This window comes from Zosterops lateralis, assembly GCF_965231275.1.
Source record: "Zosterops lateralis genome assembly, chromosome: 2".
NCBI classification, from domain to species: domain Eukaryota; kingdom Metazoa; phylum Chordata; class Aves; order Passeriformes; family Zosteropidae; genus Zosterops; species Zosterops lateralis.
Genome location: NC_139763.1, coordinates 21,214,339 through 21,239,420, shown reverse-complemented (window position 1 = coordinate 21,239,420; position 25,082 = coordinate 21,214,339). Strand labels below are relative to the sequence as shown.

The window sequence follows — 25,082 nt, the reverse complement described above, 5'->3', positions numbered from 1 at the left end:
GCCCTTGAACCCTGCCAGGTGGGGTTCAATAAATAGCTAGCACTATATTAATTAAAGCACCCTGAGCATGAGAGTCTTGGCACAACATGAACAAAAAGGAGCCAAGTACTCACCTAAGGTAAATGGCTATGTTCCCGTGAAATACAATTATGCAAATTTATAGTATTTCAAGATTTATCTATAAATGTTCTTACACCCGTATAGAGGTAAAGATGTATCCACCCTGAGCAGTGAAGTCCAACACAGACATCCAAAGCACTTTGACTGCAGCAGTGACAGCAGAGTGTCCCTCCTGCAGCAGCTGTTGTCTCCAGCTCTGTGAGGGAATCTGCAGGACACCCCACCATGGCAGCCAGGCACACACCTCTACTGCTTTCAGGTACATCACTGTGATTTCCAAGTTTTCAGGCAGACTTGTTAAACAGAGAAATAGAGTTTAAATGGCCACTTGTAGTATTTTTTCTACATAATGTTAAGTGAGCAGAGTTATGCTGTTGATTAAAACAGTCAGGTCTGCCAGCCTTACAGAAACAATTCAGCTGAAGTATATGAGTGCTGCCTTCTTCTTGGCCCAGTACAGCTATAAGTACTTAATATTCATGGTGTGAGAATGATTTTAATAAAAATATTTGGCTTCAAGTTTTGAATGTCAGTAGCTTCTCCTGAGGTCTTTACTTCATTAGATGCAGTCAAACCTCATAGATTAATTGGGGAAAAATGCTGTGGAACAGGTAGGGTTATCTTAAAGCAACATCAGAGCAGGGAAATTAGAGATTTATGCTAGCTGTTACCTTTGACTTGGAGAACAAATTAGGTGACCTGAGATACTAGAACATTTTTCAAAGGTAACTGCCAAGTGATCTTTTAAACTATACACTTGTCCTGTTAAATACAGAAATCTTTCATGTTGTGGGTAATATGGCTCAGCAATGTAGCTAACAAAGGGACACTGATATGTTTAAAATTGTGCTGCTCTCTGGCTCTTTTAATGTATTTTTACACTGACTGCTTTGGCAGTAGAAGCAGTGTGTGTATGGACCTCAACATTAGCAGAGTCTGCTCCAAGGGCTAATGAGGCTGGTAGAGAATCCAGGTTTGGGATGATGTTCTAGAAATAAATGTAGCACAATGGCATATATAAGGTAATGTAAGGGATTGGTGGGCTGGAAAACTGATCCATGAGTAGTCTGCCTTTCATTCACCTTGTTGAATTGACCTTCTCCTTCAGCATGGGCCATAAGCAGCCCTGCTGCCTGTGGCTCTGTGCTAACCCCACGCTGTTTGTGTTCAGCTGGCTGTGAAAAGGGGCCGAGAGAATCGTTTCTCCAGTGCAAGGCGTTAATGTCAGTCTCCCACACATCCACGTTGAGGCAGAACCAAACTTCCTTTTAAAGGCTCTTCAACTTAAAGGTGAAAAATATGAATCACTGTTTCACCCAGAGTAGGTGTAATTTCTTTTCACTTGACTTACATGACAGCAACCAAACTCAGGTATCACTAATATCTTCTTGCTCTTCTTTTTAAGTTTAAAAGTTTTATTAAGGCTTTGCTTTAAGTTTGAAGCAAGAAGCTGATCTATGAAAGTATTTTATTAGTTTCACTTCAGCTGCTACAGCTAACAAAACCCGAATATAGATGGAGTTATTCAAGCAAAACATGTGTCTTTCATCTACACTTCTTGGTCTGGGGAGATAGTTTAAATCTACTGGAAAGAGAACTCTTGCTGTGGTATGAGAAAAAACTCCAGCAGCAAGGTTTGTGATTTTAATTTCAAAGGCATGTCCCTTCAGGTACAGGCTAAATTGTACTACCCATTAAGGTTTAATGATAAAATTAATACACTCTAAAAGTTTAATAAATCCTATATAAAAATACATCTGTGTTCAAGGTTTATTGGAGGCTGTCAGTGTAAGCAGTAATTTAAGTGCTGTTAAAAAATTAATGTTATTATGTTTCAACAGACAGTTAAAAAAGGAAAAACACTCATATAGACAGACAAAGGTAAGAGTTGAAAAGGTCAAGATTTCAACTACTATAAAGTATCATTGCTCCATGTATTACAGAGGAGTGATAGCAACACACACTTGTTGAAAATCTGGCTTTATATTAAAATTACAGAACCCATTCAATGGGGACATCATTAGGTTGGACATCAGGAAGAATTCCTTTACTGAAAGGGTTGTTAAGCATTTAAACAAACTGCCCAGAGAGGTGGCCGAGTCACCATCCCTTGAAGTGTTCCAGGAACAGCTGGATGTAGCAGTTAGAGCTGTGGTTTAGTTGACAAGATGGAGATCAGTCAAAGGTTGGACTCAATGATCTTGGAGGTCCTTTCCAACCTAAATGATTCTGTGATTCTGTGTTCATGAGACTCAGGAGGCAATGGTGTACAGGGTGAGGCAAGTGACAGATCTTTTTCATTCCCCCCACTTCCAATCTACCTTAGATCTCACCACTCCCTACAAGAATTATTTTGTTTTCCTACAATGAAAGAGGTTTTTTTTTCTTCCCTTCCCCCCACCCCGGTAACACCCTCAAGTAAACAAATCTTTCTTGGTTTTATCCTAAAATGCTTGGATGAAGTCACCTCTTGCTGTAAAGTTCAGTGCTAGCCTTGAGGTACAGGATAGTAAAAATTCTATTTGACATTATATTTTACAGCAGGAAAATATTGCATCCTGGTTCCCTTGCTTGAAAACAGACATTTTTTGGTAGTAGAGACGTACCACAGTCTGTGTCCCTGCTGAAAGCAAATCCCACAGCAAATGAACCTTTTGTTATGGCTTGTGAGAATGTATAGCACTTCCTAATTTGAGGAAGAAAGTAATAAAAAGATGGCTGAATGCCCATCCAATTCACTGTTTCTTTGAAAAATCTAGATAAGAATGTCTTAAAAGATAAACTCTTAATTGGCATGTTTCTCAATAATTTAGGAGGAAGGTTAAATGCATGATAAAATGTATAAGAGGATGGGATTTTATTCTGTTTTCTTTTTACCTTTAAGCTACCAGGAAAGCTAATTTCCTTGTAACTTTGCTCAAGGAGCCATTGGAGACCTCACATGTTCACTTTGAACCTTTTCTGCCCTGAAGAAAGACAGAGAGATAAATTTTCTCCTGAGTATTTTTCAGTAATCAAAAGTCAAAATCAAACAGTGTGAAACTCACCTTCCTTCTCATTACTGAGGATTTATTTGCATAGACTTTTCTGCTGTCATATTTTCCTCCTCTTCTTTGTCCGGAAGTGTGGAGACTCTGAGGAGTCACCTAGGAAAGGGTGATAAGAGGTGAATTGTCACTACTACACAAATGTACAGATCCAGAGGTAAATACGTCATCTGATATTTACACTTAAAGACCAGGAAAAACAACATAAACCAAACTTTCACCTCCTCCTTTCATAAAGCATTATTAGTAACAGTACCTTTTTTCTGTAGAGTTCTGACATGTGCTCTTCATTATTCTGAAAGAATAGCACAAGTTTAGCTTGCTTTATCATTGACATTGTTCCCTGGCCTTAAAAAAATGTTGTCTTTTAATCCACCCCACTGGAAAAAAAAATGCTGAAAGAACTTCTAAAAGGTGGGTGAAATAGTTGCCATAGCCTGAAGGCAGCAACAATGTAAATGCTAACAAGTTACTCTGGTTTTACATGTCTGTTCACCTTTATACAGATTCTACCACCTCTGTGTCTCATACTGCATGTGTTAATGCTTGGGAAGTTCTTTTGGGCCTTATAAACAATCCCATAATACTCTTGAATGTAAACTGAAATACCGTCCTCTAATTCTCTGATGCCTATTTAATAAGCATATTCTAGCTCTGCACATTTATGTAGCGCCCAGTTTTGCCCCCCATACACAGTCTCCCATTTTATTACCTTTTTTCTTTCTTAAATCAGCACAATAGCTTGGATTGTGACAATTGCTTATTCGGTTTTAGAGAAAGTAAAAACACAATATCCTTCTGTAAGACCAACCCACATCTTGAATCCATATGTTTGAGTGTGTAAGAAAATTGGATCTGATGCCTCCACAACAAACAAATTAAGCAAGAAAGTGTGACAATGGTGATAGGAAGAACAAGGAGCAATCCAGTGTATAACTGCACCCTTTAGAGTGGCTTAATCAATGCAAAATTCAGAAAAAAAGATACTCTGTGTCATTATGACTCCACGTATAGTACATTTCTCTCTTGTCCAATTCAAGTCAGAATATTCTTACCTAGGGCTGAAAAATAAATTTACAATTCAGGCCATTTAGTTCACAACCTGTTTCGGTAAGAAACCTCCCAGAAGTAAGGAAACCTTTCTGTGAGCTGAAGTACATTTGCACCAAAGCCTCTGGATCCTGACTGGTTCTTCCTGAAGTAAAAGCCACAACATCTGCTGCTGTCAGCACCCAAAGGTTTCACCCAGAAGTGAGAAGCCCGGTACCAGGTGCTTGCCACAGCTAAACCCTTTTGTGCTCAACACCAGGGCACCCTGAGAGCTTCCCCCAGCTCCAGGGAGGCTCCTGCTGTCCAGTGCAGCTATGGCAGTGCTACCAAAATATTTTCAAATTTGTTTTCAGAGGCTAATCAAGTAACAAGCAGACTACAAATTCTTCTGGTGTGAAGGGTTGCAGAGAACAGCAACATCAAGGTCTTCCTGTCAGTCATGGTAGTTGCCTGCAAGCTACCAGGGGATCTGAGCAGGTTGCACACAGGTGAGGACAGGCTGGAAAAGGGACACTTCAAAGTTTAATCAAATCGTATATTTATGCAGCCAGCTGTGGCCACGCTGAACCCAAAAATCTCCACAGGAACCACTTGTTAATGATCTCACACTAGATTTTAGCATGAGAAGAGACAGATTGCAATTAGAAATATTGAACCTGTTCTTGATCTCTCTCCTGCAAAGCAAGAGAGCAGTTCTAGGACTGCAATGGCTGGAGAGGTTGGGGCTGGCACTGGGAGAGGTGGCTGGTCCCAACCAAGGTTTCATAGGCTCAGGAATGAAAAATAACTAGGGAAAGAACAGGTTTCATGTTAACAGAGCAACTGGAATTTGAGCCTGAAGAATTTCAGGGGTTATTTTTCTTTCTATTTTTACAAAATATAATGCAAATACAACTGTGTTTTTGTATGCTGTGCCTTTCAGCTCTATTTATAATTTCACCATCATTTTCAATCCTGGCTGATTAATATTAGGCCATTAAAATCATGCTCAGATTTCTAAAGAAACATTCTACTTCTTTATTGTTGTTGGAAGTGGTGAACTCTTGCCTTCCCCTACGGCAAGTGTAGGATGGTTTTGCCTTTCAGCAGACTCTTGAGGCAAAGTAAAGCACTTTCCCACCACGAAGAGTCTCAGAAATTAGGCTCTTGAGGATATCCTGTTGGAATAGAGCTGCTGCTCTTGCTCTGTCTAAGTGTTCCAGCAGAGTCAGCCTGTAAGCTTGGAATCATGGACTCCCACCAGTTTGGGTGGAAAGGGGCTCTGTCCCAGCCCTTGTGCAGAATGCGGGCAAGTGCAAAGCTGGGACAATGCTTCCTTCCCCCCTCCCACCAGATATTTGCAAGGAGCCATAGGGTCTTCCTTTCTCCAGGCTGAACCAACACTGTGCCCCAAATCCTCTCCTCAAACAGGGTGGGCTACAGCCCCTGGGATGGGATGCACCTGTGAACCTGCTCCCATCCCATCCACTCTCTCCTGTCCATCTGCTGAGGGGCCCTGGGACAGCAGCTGCCTGCTGGCACATTGACCATCACTCCATTCCTATCCACTTCATCCCATAGCAGCTCAATTCCCTTGCCTCTCCCACATGCAGGGTGGTTGGAGGTGCCACTGAAATTCTATAAATTGTTCCCAAATGTTTGCTCATGTCATCCGCTTCCACAACAACTGCCTACGAACTCACACCACACATACCTTGCTTTCAACTGAGTGATTCATCACCAAAATGTCCTGGCCAAGACCATGTTCTAACAATGGTCAGAAAAACATTGTTTTATTCATTTGTCACTTTCTCTGTAAGATAATACCCTCACCTTAGTTCAGCTGAATCAGAAGGATGAATGAATTATTAATCTGGGCAGTGTTCAGATCTGGGGGAGGGGAGAAGCACCAATATTTATGAATTATCTTATGAATACAATATAAATTATTCAGGAGCTATACATCCTTTTCACAAAGGAAATAAAATATTTTTTTGGCTGTAGTAGGCTTGCAGACTCCTAAGCAGGGAAAGAAAGATAAATGCAAACAGAAAATTTAAGTAACTGTGATTTTAAAGACCTCAGTGGGAAAGTTTGCCCATGTCACATTTACCTGTGATTTTGTCCACCATTTTAGGGGGGGAAAGTGCTTCTTTTCTTAAGATAAACTCTCGTGAAGCTGTAGTTTTACTTGGGTATGTTCATTTCATTGTATTTATTTATTGCCTTGTGTGTGTGTGTAATGAAATCTCATCCATTCTGTAACTTGCCAACTTTCATGAACTAGGACAAAACACTTATAAAACTAAAATTGTATTCCTGCCTGTGGTAATTTTACCATGAGTTTAACAAAGCCAGAACTCAACCCTAAAATTTCAGAAATTGCGGGAATGCCTATACACAGAATTTTGAACCCACTGGACTTGTTGTTCTCCTTTTTGAGCTCACACTCTTTCACAGCTGTAAAGGCTTGTGGTTAAAACAGAAAGGCAGCTTGTGTGAGTTAGGCAAGTGAGGTCTTTCTGAACAAATTGAAGATTTTTTTTCTTTCTTTATAAACCCTAGGGGGAAAAATATTTCCCTAAATATTTCTTTCTACTTTGCTTTGTTAGCTGCAGTATCTCCCACTCACTGCTGTACTTCTGCAAAGAAATTGTTCTGCCAAATGCAAGTAAAGTGTATACTTGAAAGTACTTAACTGATCTGTTGATGGATCATGTAAATATCTTTTTTAAAAGGTACTAATTGTAGAGATAATTATTATCATTTTAAGGGACTCTTTTTATTGACAACATAGCTCAATATTAGCAACCCATTTTATGAGCAATACAATCATGGAAAGGAAATGCTTACATTCACTGCAAAATAAAAAAGTACAAAATCCAGTTTAGAGGGTGGAAAGGCAAATTAGGTATCACCTAATTGTTGCCCTTTTCTCTTTCAGTCATTCTTTCATACTTTGGGACCATCTCCAGGCAGAACATCAAGCCTGAAACCTGTCCACAGCTTCATAACAAAGATCTGAAATTTGCTTTGCATATTCTTCTGCAGAAAAAAAACAAGGACAAGCCCCTTGACTGCTATAAATGGAAATAGCTCCACTGGCTGTAGCAGTGCTCTGCTGCACTGCACTTCTTCTGTAGGACATGCTTCCTACAATTTGAATCATTTCTGATACAGAGGAAAAGGGAGGGGAGAGCCTGGGACATCTTTTCTCTTTTCTGTCTCTCAGAAGTCACTTCAGATTGATCCACCTTAGGAAAAATACATTGCTTTAATTACAACCATTAGGAATGTGATATTTTAACTTATTTTAGATCATCATAAATTCTTGTACCTTACCTAAACTCAGTTTATTTTATCCCTTGTTTAAGGGAAGGCATACTGCTGCAACTACCTCTAAACCATTAAAGTTTTATTTAAAATTATACTTAATAAGAAAATTAAAACTGTAACCATTCTAGTTCCCCATTCTGGTTAGTTCTAGGCAAGCCCCTTGTTCACCTTTGCTTGGACATACCTTTGAGGGATGAGTAGGATAGCACTTTATCTGAGAGGGGCCTTGTGTTGTCGCATGATCTCAGGCCCTTGATGGCTGGTCAAAAACACCTCCATGGCTGACCTCATGCTAACCTGCAGAGCAGGGGTTTAGTTTCAGAATCATAGAACCATAAGAATTAAAAGGTGGGAAAAGACCTTCAAGGTCATAGAATCCAACCTTTGACTGATCACCACTTTGCCAACCAGACCATGGCACTGACTACCATGTCCAGTTATTTCCTGAATACCTCCACAGATGGTGACTCCACCACTTCCATGGGTAGCCCATTCCAATGATTAACAGCCCTTTCTGTGAAGAAATTCTTCCTGATGTCGAGCCTGAAAATCCCCTGGCACTGCTTAAGGCCATTTCCTTTTGTCCTGTTGCTAGTTGCCTTTATTTTAGAAATAAGTAGGGGAAATTGCTTCTCTACAATTCAGTCACTACAATGTCTTCCAAGAAAAAAACAGAAACCTCAAGAAAAAACTCATTTGCTATTCTCAAAAAGAAGGAAAAGCATCAAGAAATCATTGTTGCTCTGTTCCTAGTTTTGGGTAGATCAGGAACAGAACATAGATTAATCCCAGGCTTTGAGTTCTGATTACTACTGAGAAGTAAAGAGTACCTGGCCACATTTGGATGGGTGTTCATAAGGATCCTAGTACAGCACTAAACAAAGACGTCTTGCAATGCATCTGGAACAACACAGCTGCTCTTTTGAACTGACAGGATGCAGCAAAGGACTGCTGGCACCTTGCTCCTGATGAATTCAGAGGGGTCTCTGTGAGGGTAAAGGCCAATGTGTGAGGTCCAAGGCATGTGGCTTTAAATGAAGCATGTTTGTATATTGTGTCTGTGTGTTTCTTGTGTAAATACATACACATAAAAATACACTTATGGTTGTGAGCCCTCACACACAGGACTGAAAAATCAGTAATTTCATGGGTTTGTTTTGGCTGATAAATCTGATGATTGTTTTGTTGGTTTGCACCTATTTGTAGACTTAGTAAGAGAAGATAACACCACTGTTAACAATCACCCCACCAGAAAGTTCAAGCAGTTGGTGCCTTTGCAAGCCATCAGGAAGCCCCACAGTAGCTCTTTCTTATAGAACACAAGCTGATTAGCTTCTCCTGGCACTGGGCAAATGGAAGAGGTAAAAAGTAATTATAATCTTTTCAGTGACCACACTCCAATTGCAAATGCTCACATGGCTCTGACTTGCAGATAAATCTTTCTAGCTGGACTACCCATTACTCTTACGAAAGTAAACATAGACACTGATGAGTGCAAACATAGACTGTTACAGAAAATCAGTGATATCTGAAAATCTTGCAGCTGCTCTCACTCCCAAGTAAATCTAAATTAATCTGGAGGGACTAGAATTGGTAGAATTGAGAAGTCCAAAAGATTGGGAAAAAAAAAAAAAAAAAAAAAAAAAAAAAAACAAAACAACAACAACAACAACAAAAGACAAGCCAGTGTTTTCTCTATCTGAAAAGTTACGGAGCAATCAGCATGAAAAATTACAGGTTCTCTGATCTAGACTTGAAGCTGATTCTGTGAACAATTAGTGCTGAAATTGACGCCATTTTGGGTGGTATCTTTTTAACCTGATGGGATCCCTGTGTTGCAGAAGTCCTTTGCATATTAGTTCGAGCATTTTTACCTCAGGGTAATTTTAGTATCTTGCCCCTTTGTGTTCTAGTAGGGAAGCAAGTGAACAAATCTACAAATATGCCATGGTAAATATGAAAAGGCACTGTTTCTACTCTTACCACAGAGGGATTGATCTAAATTCATTAATATACGGACATGGAAAACTTGATTGAAAAAATAATTGAAAAAGAAATTGCAAACAGCATTACACTAGAAGTCTTGCAAAAATGTTAGTTTTCCACATAACCTTTCTTTTAAAACCATTTAGTCTTTGATAATGTATAAATGTTTGTATTCAATTCAAAGTTTTTCTTTTAAAAAAAGAGGAAGAAACATAGTAAATTTAATAACTATAAACCCAAGTTTAATTTCAGTTCCACTTTTTTATATTTATGAAAATTTTGGGCTCACTTTGCATCTCAGTTATTCTTTCATGGCTGACAGAGTTAGAGATTTATTTTAGATAGGTTAGATAGCATTAGATGGTTAGCAGTCTTAATTTTAGAAAAAGAATAAAAAACCCCACCCGAAAACAAGGAAAAGCTTAGGGCTGACATGCTAATTCTATTCTAAGGGTAAGGAAAGAAATATTTTAGAATGAGGAATTTTATGTAAATGATTCAAAATATTTCAAGTTGACTCACAGTTTTTCATCCTTCATTGCAAAGTTTTAATTTAATGAAAATGAAATATTTAGTCTTGAAAATAAAAGAACAAAAGATCCTAGTACAGAAAATACTAAACAATGTAATCAGTTATGTTCTTTTAATATTTCCCCTCTTAATCAAGAAAAAAAAAAAAAAAAAAAAAAGGCCAGCAGCCTACACAGAGCCAATTACACGGAAAAATCATAAGCAACTGCAGCGTGTGAAATATTGCCAGTCAGAAATTCACCATGACACAATGCAGAGGAAGTTATAGTGTGAAGCCCAAGCTGTCAAATCTGAATTTGGAAGTCTCAAAATGTGTAGTTAAACTTAGTGACATTAGGAAGATATTCAAGGGAGATAGCAAAGAGGCACCCAGGAGCTACCTCATTCTTGTTATCTCCCCTAATTTATGTTTCTAATACAAACATTAAAGGAAATATTGAAATCAGTGAGGGAAAAAAATCCAGTCCTGTAGGATTCAATGAAAAGAAGGATCCATGGCATCTATGTGATGAGGGGGGACGGGAAGGAAGGAAGGAAGGAAGGAAGGAAGGAAGGAAGGAAGGAAGGAAGGAAGGAAGGAAGGAAGGAAGGAAGGAAGGAAGGAAGGAAGGAAGGATAGTTTATTTGAGAGTAAGGAGAGTTATCCTGATAAAGAATGAAAGAATAGTTTTGGTTGTAATGAAGACTTGTACTCATTTATTGAACCTGTTTCTCTCTTGCTGCTTAGTCTTTCAAATCGCTTTCTGTGTTTTTTCTGTGTTCCTTAGGAACAGCAACAGTAAAAAACAAACAAACAAAACCAAAAAACACCACCACACACACAAAACCCGCCCATTACTCATGAGGGGTGCGTTCATCCCTATGACATACAGTGCTTTTCCAGTAGTTAAAAGGTATTGAAAATTAAGGGTCTTATTATATTCCCATGGAAGTAGTGGCAAACCCACTTTTGGTTTCAAGAGGAACAAGACAGAAACTAAAAATTGATTTTATACCTGAATGTTTTAGTTTAGATACTCAGGTTTTAAACATAGCTGCCCAAAGCATGGAATTAAAAAGTATATTTTTAATCATTAAATATTATTTTTATTTAATTTTGCATATAATAACTGTCTTTTAAACATTTCCTAATACTGTATTTTTAATTAAATAATAAAAAATGAACTGAGTCTTTTCTCCCTCTAGTGCATTTTCATTTGTGCCCATATATAACACTGGACTCCATGAAGAGAGGCTCTTAACTGTACTAGGTCAACTAGAGCCACATAGAAAATAGGACTAAAAGGCAGGCCTGATTCATTGCCTGTGTAATAGTTTGGTTTACTGCTAGAGCAAAGGGTTTGGAGATTGTTCTTGGTTTCCTCTCTTTCTTAAATAAGGCTCTAAGAAAAACTTCTGGAATATGAAAAAAAAAACCCTAAGCCAAAAACTTCAGAGAAATTGGTGGGTTTTTAGACAGAGCTATCCCTGTTAAAAATAGAAATGCAGTCCACTTCACACACACCTGCAGAAATAATGCAGGTGCAAATTGGGAATGCAAAGTAAAACTTCGTTGTTGTCATTAACAACGTTTCATGAAAATTTGTATCAAACAACCAATACGTAAATATTCAGCCAATCACACTTTGGCTTCTCAGAGGTCTGTGCTTGGAGGTTTGTTAGAAAGCACCATTGTGATAGCTTGCACTAAGCATATCATGTCATATCGTGGGCCTTAGGACTTCTTGCTGCCTTTTGAGGCTCAGGAGTTGTGCTTGGTTTAAGATTCCAGTCAAAGGACATCCCCACCAGCTGCTTCACTGGTTAATTTCCTTAAAAACTTGCTACTTGCCTGTAATTTCGAGATGTAGCTCTTCCTATGTGGGATAGACTGAGAAGTCCTCTGATAACTCTTTTCCTCCTTGTTCATTCTTCCAGAGGGTTGAGTTACTTCATTGACAAGCTAAATGGATCACTGTCTTTAAAATAAGCCTTTTCCCAATCCTTTTGTCATTATCAGTACTCTTCTCTGTAGTTCCTCCATCATCCTTCTTAAAGTGCAGATAATTGAATGGGACTACTTCAGCAGACATCACACCACCAGTGCCAAGCAGACATTGTTCAGCCTCTGTTCTCTTTTCTGACACCTCCATTTTTTTTTTGTGCCCAGTATTACAGCAGCTCTTTGGGCCACGGCACCACACAAGGTTAATTTTCTTCCAGCATTAGCATCACATTTATGAGTTTCTTCAGAATGGCAGTTTCTTCTCCAAAAATGGCAGCTAGCATCTAGAAATGATACAGCATACCTTGTGTGCTTTAGTAGCCATAGAGATTGTGTAAAGAAAAACTATTTTAGAATTCTTGAACCAAAAATTTTGTATTTGGCAAGGGAAGCAATCCATATGTCTTACATTTTACAACAGTGAATCATGCTTTAAATCCTGAGTAATCCCACTGAATTAAGTGAAACCTTTAAAAGTGTGAAATATTATACAATGCAATGTCAATATAAACAGGGAACTGTTGCAGACTGCATCTACACCACTCTCAATCTAAAACAGGAGTGCACTTCTGAAACTCATCTCCTGGCTTTCTCTCCACACTGTGCTTTGGGACACAGACCAGAGTGCTTTCTGAGCATGAGAACTGCTTTCCCTTTGGGTGAAACTAACCCAACCAGTGCACCTGAGAGCATGTGCAAGGTGCTCCTGTCAGGCAGCCTGCAGGACCAGCCTCTGGCTAGACACCCCCAGCCCCAGGAGGCAACCAAATGTTGATGTTGGTGCAGTGCAGACACTTGGTCCTTACATCCCTGTTTCATTCTGTCTACCTGCCCATAGACATGTCTGTGTCTTGTTTGTTTGTTCCTCTGCATGTACACTCCTCATGAGAGGGATGGGGCCCTCCCCTGGGGCTCGTCCTGACAAAGTCCCCACTGGGGACCACAGACCAGGATTAACAAGTGTCTTGGTTTGCAATATGCAACCAAAAATGTGTATTTTATTTCCATCTGTTGAAACTGGTTGGGAGGTGTTTTCTTTATCTCTTGTATAACCCATTCCTCATAACTCTGGGGGGAAGGGGTGGGTGTCTTCTGTTAATGGGCCAGCTGGTAAAACCAGGTGGGGCAATGTTCTTATCTCTTTCACAACCCATCCTCCCTCCAGGGGGATATCTGCTGTTAGTGGGCCGTTAAGGCTCACCAATGACTGATAACATTACATCATCTCATTGTGAGATGCTCCACCCATTGGGGGGAGCCAACCATTCCCACCTGGATAAAAACTGAAACCCAGGAATGCCAGGTATCCTGGTTTTCCACTGGGTTCCAGAGGAAGACTGGACTCATCTTACCACCACTTGAGCCTTTCTACAGGATCATCTCTACTGCAACAGAACCACATCTGTTACCCCAGGAGGATTTATTTGGAGGGCTTCCAACACCCTGACCAACTGGGTGTCAGGTTGTATCTCTGATTCTGTCAGGGTTTTCTACCATTTTTGTTTGTTTGCTTGCTTATTTTTTTATACTACTACATTTGTATTTTTAATATTCCTAGTAAAAAAACGTTATTCCTATTCCCAAATCTTTGCCTGAAAGCCCGTAATTGCAAAATTGCACTAATTTGGAGGGAGAGGTTTGCGTTCTCCATTCCAAGGGGAGCTCTGGCTTTCCCTGGCAGACACCTGTCTTTCCAAATGAAAACAACAAGAATACTTCAGAAAGATCAGGGAAGAGCCTTCCCAAGGGTAGGCTCCTGGTTTCCAGGTTACTTTAGCCACTTTGAGAAGTGTGCCACCAGGGCTGCTCCTGCTGCTGGCCTCAGAGGGTAGGATAATCCCCTGACCAGGGGAGACATCTGACAGGATTCATACACCTCCAGAAAACCTGAGCAACTAGGGGTGATGATGCATAGTTAACATCATCTCTCACATCCATAGCACGACCTCCTGCTAAGTCTGGCTTCTCTGTAGGAGAACTGATCCTGTTCACCCTCTAGGTGTTTCACACTCTTGCAGCCAGCTCCTAGGTAGAATGACTCTCTTCAAAAATCCTTCATAGGAGGGAAAAAGGGTTTGAAATTATAAACTGTCCCAGACATTAATTCAGCACAGCTGGGGCCATGCAACATTGCATGGATGAGGAAAGACAAGAAAAGAGATGATCACTCCTCTCTTTTTTCTATTCCAGACTGGCAGGAGGCCAAACTGTCTCTAAGAGTAAATTAGAGCAACATAAAAAATCTCTGTTCCATCTGAGGATCCTAAGGGACCCATACTGCTAGCTCAGCCCTTCGTGTCAGCCCACTAAATAGATCAGAGGAGTGTAGATTACATACATCAAAGTTTCTGATTTATTTTACCTTAAGTAATAACAAGTACGTGTTCAACATACTAAAGAATAACTTCCATATAGTAGATAGGAGCGTTGCCCTAATTTATGTAGATTTTTTGAAGAATCACCAAATCTGTTCTTATGATCTTATAGAAAAAAGAGAAAATACATTTGGTGTGATGCCTACCTAATACAGTGTCCCTGAGCAGCAGATGGACATTGGTTCTTTAATGGCATGAGGAAGGAACTATGAATAGTGCATCCCTCCCATTTCCAACTTCTGCAACAGAGTAACAGGATTAAAATTCTTATCAGAGGTTATTAGATTAGATTGAATTCCTGTTAAAACCTGAGGAATCGAAATCTTCACATCTCAAAGTAGTGGATGAAAAATGATTACTAGAAAGTGCAGGTATTACAGGCCACATGAATCAAACTATAGAGAGAAATAGGATAGAAAAAGGATCAGACCATGCTTCCTTTGCAAAATCAAAAAAAAATTTGACAGTTTTGTCTTCTAGAAACTTTGAATCAAGGTCTTCCACTTTACTTTTTTTTATTTCTGATAATACTGTTTTAATCAAGATGTCTACTTGCACAAGTGGTCATGAATTAAGCAAAATCTTTCAGTCTAATCCAAAAACATCAATAAATTAATATATGAAGAAAAAAAACCCAAAAGTGATGGTCTGAATTCCTGAAAATATCTTAGTCAATCAGAATTTCCTTCTAAAATTGAAACTCTTGGTATTAACAAGTGGCTAAATGAGAAAATGTTTTTGGATGCCACAAGCACTTGCTCACGAGTGACTCCATCAGAAAATCTACCTGAAGAATATCAAGTACTGTAAAGATGCTTAGAAAATAGAAGTCAAAGCTTGCTGCTACAGAAGTGCTAAATAGTAATAATAACTTGCTAAACATCTTTACTTTCCCATCACAAATAGTTTGGCAGGACACTTCATAATGGGAAAGATAGGGATTTAACATACTTGTGAGAGAGCAAGGGCCTACCATGTCACATTTCCATGTATAGAATATCTACAAACAGCAACGTGAGAATGGCATGGTGCCCCTCTGTACCAGTAGTGTGGGGATATCTATTCAAGTTCAGTTTTCACTATTGTATCAAAAGTTTGCATATAAATTTGTATTTAAAACTTAATTAGCAGATGCTCTTTATTTTTCAGTCCATAACAGAAGTAAATAATTTGTATTTCAGGCTTTTTTTTTTTTTTTTTTTTTTTTTTGTGGGAAGCACTATTTAACTAAAGCAATGTAAAAGAAGCAGCAATCATTTATTTTTTTACTTATTTACTTTTTCAAGAGAACTTATTTTTATTTAGAGAATGGAAAATGTGGGGTGAGGGGAAAACATAGAAACAGTTACCAACACAATACAAGATGATGAAGCACTAGAAAAATAACAATGGGTTTCATCTTGTAAAATACAAAATATTTTGCCTTATGATCCCATTATCTCCCCAGTCGACCAACCCTGCTGGCCTTTGACTTTGATTGTTTCAGGTTAGGGTTTCCATTTTAATGAGGGCAGGAAACCTCAGCTCTGGCTCCCTTCATTTGGAGCTGCAGGGTTGTGGCCCTGCTGCTGATCACCATCACAGCGTCAAGCAAACCGAAAAAACAAGGCTCTTTTAAAAATGGTGATTTCTTTTATACGTGGTGACTTTGGGGTATTCCCTTATACAAAGGCCAGAATTGTTGCAGTGGCCAGAGTGGTGATTCACTCTTCTATCTTTTACTCTCCCGTCACTTTATAGTTAGGGATTTTTATTTTTTTTTTTTTTCATTTTAACTGGAAAAAACCCAAGTCTTTATCAAGGGTCTTAGCCAAGCACAGCCTGAAAAATGTGCCTCCCTTGATAACCTTCATTTGAAGTTCTCGGCAAGGATTACGTCAATATTTAACCCCGTATCCCCGGGGTGGCCAGGGCACAGCTGTACAAAACAGGGATGCGGGATGGCCCAGCATCAGTCCAGCCAGCGGGGCGGGAGGATGCGGCCCTCCAGGCCTGCCCTGCCCCGCTTGTCCCGCTGCCCGCAGGACTGACTGAAACTGCACCACAAACAGGCGGCGGCGGCCGTGCCCGCTTAGAAAAGAGGAAAAGTCACTTCCTTGTATCCCTGTGACGTTGCAATTTAATTTCCTTGCCATCACAACGCCTTCAGCCTCGCACCAAGCTTTCCTTGCCCACCCCTGTGTCCCTGCCCGCCGAGCAGAGCGTGTGGCCGGGCTGGGCCCAGTGCCCGGCGGGGACACGGTGGTTTCCCTGGGGGACACTGCGGTGGGGCCGTGGCCAGGCCGCCATGGGCAGGACGAGCCCGCGCTGCTCCTCAGCAGCGAACCCACCAGGCGGCTGGGAAGGCTGGCAGGACAGGCCTGCCGCCCCCCAGAGCCCGCAGCCCCGGCCGTCCCGCTGTCCCCTCACCCCTGGCCGTGCCCAGCCACCTCCTCGGTGTGGCGGACAAGGACACGGCGGTGACACGGTGGTGACAGCCCCATGGCCCTCCCCGGAGCGCCCCGCGAGTGGGTCCCAGCTTTGGAGGCTCCGCAAGTCATGACTGAGGACCATTTCTCATTCCTAACCCACAGCACTCTAAAAGCAAGCGAGCAAACAAACAAAAAAGCACAGGAGCTAAAAATTCTGGCCCATCTCGCTACGAATCTGGAGGGTGGTTTTTGTTTGTTTACATTGCCGAGTAATAAAAACGTAATGTAGGTTTTGCGTTTGGAGAAAAATGAGGCGAATGGGAGCGGAGTGAGGCAGGGAGACACGTGTGTGCCTGTCTGTCTGTCTGTCTGTCTGGGCGCAGATGGGCCCGCGCTGCAGTCTCCAGGCTCCGAATATGAAAATGAATCACATCAGCCCGCAACATTTCCCAGTGTGTCCAGAGTCCTGCTTTCAACACATACATGAATGTATGTAGCAACGATCTTTGGATGATGTCATACTTTTCCATCAGGATACTGGGTGACAGCACATCTGTAGGCTTTGGGCTAAATGTATAACGAGCATGAAATTCCCTTTAATGTCAAAATAAGACCAAAAGAGAAAAAAAAAGAGTTGGAAAGGTCACATGGAAAAAACCTCCAATAATAAATATGACTTTTGGGGCCGCTCGGGTCCGGCTGTCACCGGGATGAGCCCACCGAGGCAGACACCCCGGCAGCATCCCGATAATCTTATTATTTGCATGACGTTAGCCCTGAGGCCGGGGGTGGGGGTGGGGAGGGGTGGGGGAGGGGAAAGGGGAAGAAGGCCGCCAAAAGCATCCTGGCAGCATCCTGGCAGCATCCTGGCAGCATCCTGGCGGCCCGGGGGACGGGCGGGCCCCCTGTCCGTTTGGGGGTGCGGTGTCGGCGGGCGGGGCCGGGCGGTGCCGGGGCCGGTGCCGGGGCCGGGCGGGCGCGGATTGCCGTGCGCAGCTACTCGCGGCGGTGCGGTAGCGCGGCGGGCCCTGCGGAGCGCGGTAATGATGTCAACTTGTTATTTACTTTCCAGCGCCGGGTGACGGCGCAGCGCGAAAGGAGAATCAATCAGCCGCCGGGTGACCCGCCAGGCGCAAAAAAACCGGGAGCCGGGCGGGGGAGGGGAAGCACATGGAGCCGCGTTGCATCATCCGCCCGGGGTGGGGGGGACACGGCCGGGACGCGGGGACACGCGTGGGACGGGCGCGCCGGGGGCCAGAGAGTGGCGGCGCCGCTGCCCGCGGGAGTCGCGCCCCGGCGAGATGCACTAAAGCCGTTTGTGCTGATTCACACCCGCCCGGCCCCGCGCCCCGGGCGCTGACCGGGCACCGCCGCCCGCCCCGCACTGGGGCAGCGGGTTCGGCGCGGGGAGCGCTCCCGCAGCGCCGCCCGGACCAACGGCCGCGCCCCGCGGAGCCTGCGCGGGCACAGCCCCCAGCGGGCACAGCCCCCAGCGCCGGGCCGGGGAGCGGGGACAGCGCGGGCACCGCGCGGGGCCGGCACCAGGGAACGGGGGAGGGGAGAGCAGGGCAGCTCTCCGTGTGTGTGCCCGGTTTGTCACCGGGTTTCAGTTGCGGGGGGGGTGTCAAAGCACAACATAACCACAGGCGGGGCGGGAGCCGGCGGCACCCCGGGGCATCCCCGGGGGCGTTGGCGGCGGCGCCTCCCCGAGCTGCGCGTCCCGGCGTGCGGGACCTCGGCAGGTGGGGGAGGGCGCGGCCGGTTCGCCCCCCAGCCCCCCCCTCCCGGTGCTCCCCCTCCCCGCCGGCCCTCCCTCGCTCCCGCCGGTGGCGGCGGCCCCGGGCCCGGGCGAGGCTGTGGCTCCCCCTCGGCGCTGCTCCCGCCGCCACCGCCGCGCGTCCGCGCCGGCCCCGCCAGCCCCCCCTCCCCGCCATTCCGCCCCAAAACTTTCCGTTTCCCCCATCCCGCTCTCCGGGACTTCCTTGTGCCGCCCGTGCGCGGAGGGGGGGGAGGAGGCGTGTGCGGCGGCGGCGAGGGGGGATTCGCAGCCTCCTGGCAGGCTGGCCGGGACCCCGGGGGAAGAGGAGTTGCACCATGCGCGGCAAGTGAGGGAAAGTCTCCGCCAGCAGCAGCGCCGCCGCCCCCCGCACGAGTTGGGGCTCTCCCCGCCCGCGGGAGCGGGAGCTGTGCCTTTAACGCCCGCTGCGCCGCGAGGTGAGTTCCCGAGGCGGATTATTCATCCCGGGGACCCTGTGCTGGTTTCTTTTCCCCCCGTGTTTTTTTTTGCCCTTTTTTTTTATTTTTTATTTTTTTTTAAATTTTTTTTAATTTCCCCTTTCCTTCGGCTGTCCTCCCCGGTGCAGCCCCAGCCCGGCCCGGCCCGGGTGTCCCCTCTGCCGCCCGACCCGCCGGGGGGAGGGGGCCGCCCCACCGCCGCTCCGTGTGACCGAGTTTATTTGAACCCGCACGTTCCGGGCTCTGCCGGGGGGCTCTGGGGGTGTTTATTCGGGCCGGGTGATGTGTGTGTGTGTGTGCGGGGCTGCCGTGCCCGGGGCGGGGGCTTTGCAGCTGCCCCCGGCCAGAGCGACCCCGGCGTGGGGGAGGGGAGGGGGCATTTCTCCCCACTTCTAGACACTATTTTAATGTATGAGGGGGTTATAAAAAAAAAATAAAGAAAAAGAAGCTCTGGGAGGGGGGAGAGAAATGCGAGGTATTCACGCTCCAGTGTGGAGTTTGCAGAGCCGGGGTGGGGGAGGGGAGCCCATTCATCGCCAGGGCTTGAATCAGCAGCGGGCGGAGGGGCCGGGCGCTCCCCTACACCGAAGTTTATTCCAAGTAGGTAAACAAGTTCTGTCCTCGCCCCCACCCCGTGCCGGCCCCGGACCGCGCTGCCCCCGGGCCGCTCCCCGCGCCGCGGCCGCCGGGGGGGTGAGGTGAGGGAGCCCCTCAGGGCCGGGGCCGCCGACCTGTTGAGCGTCCCGGGGCGGCCCTGAGCCCCGAGCACAGAGCCCTGAGCCCCGAGCACAGAGCCCGGAGCCCTGAGCACACAGCCCAGAGCACAGAGCTCAGCCCCGGGCGGCGGGGCGGGCGGGCACCCTGCCCCCGGGCTGTCAGCGGGCCCATTTTGTGGTGCGCGTTCAGCCCCGGCGCTGGGGCCGACAGAGGGTTTGTTCTGTGCGCGGCCGAATATCGGAGTGCTGTGATGTAAAGGGAATGACCCTTGACCTATTTAATGATATGTTGTCGGGCTCTCGGGCGGGCATCCCGCACAGCGCAACGAGGGGCAAAAACACCAAGCCACACCCTGAAAGTTGGGCTGGCATATTAATTCCTCAAAGTGGCGTTTATAGGGAGTGAAGGCTCCCCTTTATGCGCTGCCGTGACACGCCTCAGGGCTGTGCTCCACGAGGACCCGCGCGGCGGGGGAGGGGAGGGGAGGGGAGGCGGGCCAGCCCACCGCCTCCCCCAAAACAGAAAATATTGCACCATAATGTTGCAGAAACCTAAAATATTCAGTTGGAAAGACGGATGATTTGAAATAAAATGGAGTGCAAAATTAAAATTTCAAGGCTAGTGTTTTAGGCTAATAGTATGAAAATAAACATATTGTGCCAGAGGGAGAGCTGATTGTAGGTAATAAATACAAGGTCTTTACTCTTGACAAATATAATGTCATATCTTTCTTCCTTACCCCATTTATTAGTGGTCTTTTAACCAAGACTACTGGTGTGGATGTGTAAGGTTTAACATCATATACCTTGTGTACCGTGTGACTGCAGGGACTGGGTTCAGGCCTCTCCCTGTCCTGCAGCCAGTGTTCTGTCATCTACAGAGACACTGGGCAGGTTTTAAATTAAATATATCCATTCTGTGATAGCAGATGTTGTTGGCAAAGAGAGCCAGATTTGTCCTAGTGTGTGTTTTGGCGTTGTTGTTTTTTTTGTTAGGCTTTTTTTTTTTAAAAAAAAAAACAATTACAGATAATAATTGCAACATCTCAACGACAGCAATAGTAAAACAGGGAAGCTTTCCCACAGAAGATTTGTAGAGGGGGTGGGAGGAAAAAGGAAAGCAAGAGGGGGAGGATGCTATCACATTAAAAATGCGTTAAACCTCTCTTGTGCTATATGTAATAATGGTAAAAACAGTGGAGATTTGAGCAGAGCTGCTGTAGTTGTCTCAGTGTTTAACACCTTCAGTGAGCTATGCACTAACCAGAGGCAGGGCAACCCTGGATGTGCAGTCTGGGGAAGGAGAGGCTGGAAAGCAGAGCCAGGGAAGGGACCTGGGGGTCCTGGTCGATGGCAAGTTGAACATGAGCCAGCAGTGCCCTGGCAGCCAGGAGGGCCAACCCTGTCCTGGGGACATCAGGCCCAGCATGGCCAGCCAGGCAAGGGAGGGGATTGTCCCCTCTGCTCTGCACTGGGGCGGCCTCATCTCCAGTGCTGGGGGCAGGTTTGGGTGCCACAGTATGCAAAAGACATTCAGCTGTTAGAGAGTCTCCAAAGGAGGACCATGGAGGTATGAAGGGGCTTGAGAGGAAGCCAGATGAGGGGTGGCTGGAGTCCCTTGGCTTGTTCAGATTAAAGGAGACTGAGGGGAGGCCTTATTGCAGTCTACAGCTTCCTCATGAGGGGAAGCAGAGGGGCAGGCACTGATCTCTGCTCTGTGGTGACCGGTGCCAGGGCCTGAGGACATGGCCTGAAGCTGTGTGTGTGCAAGTTTAGGTTGGATGTTAAGAAAAGGCTCTCCACTCAGTGGGGGGTTGGGCACTGGAACAGGCTCTCCAGAGAAGAGATCACCACACTAAGCCTGACAGGGTTCAAGAAGCATTTGGACAACACTCTCAGACACGGGGTGCAATTCTTGGGATGTCCTGTGCAGGGACAGGAGTTGGACTTGATGATCCTTGTGGGCCTCCTCCAGCTCAGTGTATTCTATGATTTTAAGGTTGTTTTTTCTCTCCCTCCAAGATGAAAAAGCATGTCTCATAAGCAAAGGGGATTGAAAATTACACACACATGTAAACACTGGCAACTGAACATCTGTCCAGGTCTCTTTGGAGAGAAAAAAACAAAAAAAAGCCCTCTGCAGATAAGTTGTCACCTGAATACATCCTCTGCCCTTCTCCCACTGAATTGAGTAAGATGACTGCTCTGACTGCTCTGTTCTCTGCTATGTCACTGCTGTGAGTTATGCTATTGCTTCTTTTTTAATGATGGTAGATCTTCTCCACAATAAGTATCTGAAGAGCAAAAATAAGTTCAATCATTGCTGGGGAAGGGGCACCTGGAACTGGCAGATTTCTGCTCCACCAGTTTGCCCAGTTTTCACCGGGTCAGAATATGCTGAAATGTGCAGGACAGCCCCAAGAATCCCACCATGTTTTGAACTCTCTCAGGCTTGGTGCTGTTCCCTGGGGAACCTGTTCAGTGCTCAGCCCCTCTCGGGGTGAAAAATCCTTGCCTGGTATTTAACCTAAACCTCCCCTTATTCAATTTCATGCTGTTTTAGTCCCGTCATTGATTGTTAGCTGGGCTTTTCTCATTTTTGTGATGATGGAGACCAGAAGTAGGTGCGCTGTCCACTTGATATGTCTAATGTGCCATGGCTCCTGGAAGAGCTTTCTGAATAGAGTGTCCTCCTCTGGCAGCAGCAGCTGTTAAAGGCCTGTCATCCCTTTTCTTGGAAGGAGTAGAGAGGAATGTCTCTCAGTGTGGATGGGATCTTATTTCTCAGTAGCTGAGATAAGTCAGCAGTGTGATACACTTAGGATTTATTTAGTGGTGTGCCCAATTTGGCTCAGTGTGGAGATGAGGCTGGAAAAGCCATTCCAGGTTTTAGGTTTGGGGTGCTGGATGATTGCTGCAGGTAGCGAGGTCAGTGCACACTTCAGTGCTGCTAGCCCTTGCTCTTTGCTGCTGCTAAGAGTCCAGAGTTAGAATCACGTATTAAACGGATGCTGTTTGTATTTTAGTAGTGCCAAGGGGCCCCCATTCAAATCAGGGCCATTTGGGGAATATTGTAGACAGTGGTTCTCACCCTAAACTGGTTGTAATGTAAGTAAGAGAGACAAAGTCAGAAGGGTAAATGCTGGAAAAAACTGACTCAGGGGAACAGCAGCTGATTGTAGTGCCATATCTGCAGGACCACGGTGTGATCTCAGCTGGTAGGGGAGAGAGTTGTTAACACCTGGCAGCACTGCTGCTGGTAAATCTGTCTGCTCTGCCCAAAGAGGGGTGGGCGTCATAATGTGATCCATATCCTGGATTTACTTTACTACTGCTCTTTTAATTCCTAGTATTTTAGATTGTGTACACCAGCCTGCCTATAAAGTGATCCAGGTTTTGTAACTCTTGGGACTGCTTCTTTTTTCATAATCTTCATTATGAGGCAAGATGGAAGTAATTTTGTAAATTCTTCTTTCAGCTGCTAAATTAAAACTCCACTCCCTCTTCCCCTCCCTCATCTTGCCTATTTTTAGTTAGGAGGAAATAGCTGACCTCTTTACAGCAAGAACCCAGACCCCCTGGGTGCCATTTATAGGTTTCTACCAAATGGCCTACTTGGACAAGTTGGTTGAAATTAAACAAAAACATTGGAACTACGGCTGTACATAGGAATAGCGGCCTTCCTGTCAGTACAAAATCTGTCATTTTAATGATACTGAAACAAGCATAAAAAGGGGAAAAAAGGGTTTAGGTTATTTTTCTTCAATATACAAGAGAATATTTTAAAGGCTTTCTTCTTTGTTGTTGCTCTCTGATCATTAATATAATGGAATTTCTTTTAAAGATGCCTGATAGTGTTTTGCTTTACAGTCAGAGAAAGTCCCCCAAAGTTAGGGCTGTGTAAAAGCTAGAAGAAGTCAAAGAAGGGTGTTCATTAAGAAAGCATCATAGTTTCTTACCAATCGTCTTCATGTGTAGAGATTTTGTCCTAGACAAAATCTAACTAATTATAGTTACTAATGTTTAGTAATTCTGTAGAAATATAAATTTGCTTCTGCTAGCTTAATTGAAAGCAACTTTAGCTCCACAATGGGTATGTGACAGTTTTTGAAGGTAAAGGTGCACAGGCCTTTTATGCTGCTTTTCTTGAGCTGCTTTTCCTATGCATATTTGTATTTATTTTAAGTGATACTGAAAATACTGGCCTGTAGCAATAGTTACGGCATTTCTTCTTTTGTTGTTTGAGAAGAATATATATTGCCTCTGTTACCTTCTGTTGGGGTCCCAGCCACCAGTCCCTCTCTCTACTTTGATCATGACTGCAGCTTGGGATTGGGCGCATCTGATGATGTGGCTGCCATCTTTATAATCCTGTCCACTTTATGCAATTAAAGGGGCATTGTGATGTGTAACCCCATTTCTTGACCACCTGTATTGTTAGTATGAGTAATTAATGTGTCCTGTTTAAGCTGGAGTGCATGTAGAAAGTCATAATTTTTGTGTGAAGTTACAGTGGAAATTCCTGCCAAGAATCTTGTGGTGTTCATGCAGTACAAAATCATGATGATAGTACTGTAGTATGAAGAAACAATTCTTTTAATCTTTTAGCTAAGTGCATTGCATAACTACATTTTGGCCTGGGTGTTGAACCTTAGTCATTTGCTGGGCAAAATTACACAGCACACTGAACATGTGGACGAACAGTGCCTCGATGCTTAGATGACACGACTTATGGTCTGTTTCTGAACAGATGAGTAGTACTAATGTCTAATAATTCTCTGTATATGCTCATCAAAATACTCTCATCTAATTAAGTGAGTTTTATTGACCCTTTGCTATTGGAAGGTGACACAAAGCTTTTTAAAGACCAGTGTTCTCCATTAGTATGTAACAGTTGCTCTGTATATCACTCCAGTGCCCTTCAAAGTGTGATTGCATTTACTGACCTAAGTTTCATTTAAGCTGCTAATTCTTAGTTACAGTTTAACCTCTTACCACGGTGTAGAGGTGTTAGAATGCGTTCTGTTATATAAAATCATAATTTTATTAAATGAAAAAATGTAGTAACATTAATTATGATTTTATTGGGTTTTTTTCCTACCGAAACACAACTTTCTCATACCTCCAATAAATTACTGACAGAGCAAAAAAGCAACATTTTTCCCTTAGACATTTAAATTACTTAGAAAATATGCTTTGACATTGTCTCCAAGAAAACAAAGAGGATTTTACTTTGGTGGATAGATTCCTTTTGTCATTCTGCAGCATAATGCATTTATTGTACTCCTTTTTGAAGGCAGCAAACTGTGCTG

The 25,082-nt window shown here is 44.1% G+C and overlaps 1 protein-coding gene across 2 annotated transcripts in view; it reads left to right on the top strand.

Moving 5' to 3' along the window:
• Positions 1-18,723: 18,723 nt before the first annotated feature.
• TBL1X (transducin beta like 1 X-linked) overlaps positions 18,724-25,082 on the top strand; it is a 192,352-nt gene continuing 185,993 nt past the window's right edge. The window contains exon 1 of one of the 2 annotated variants that reach the window (XM_083854404.1): positions 18,724-19,033. The gene's annotated coding sequence lies outside the window, so the exon portion shown is untranslated. Of the gene's footprint in view, positions 19,655-25,082 lie in introns of both variants that reach the window. The other variant, XM_083854403.1, reaches the window with a different exon arrangement.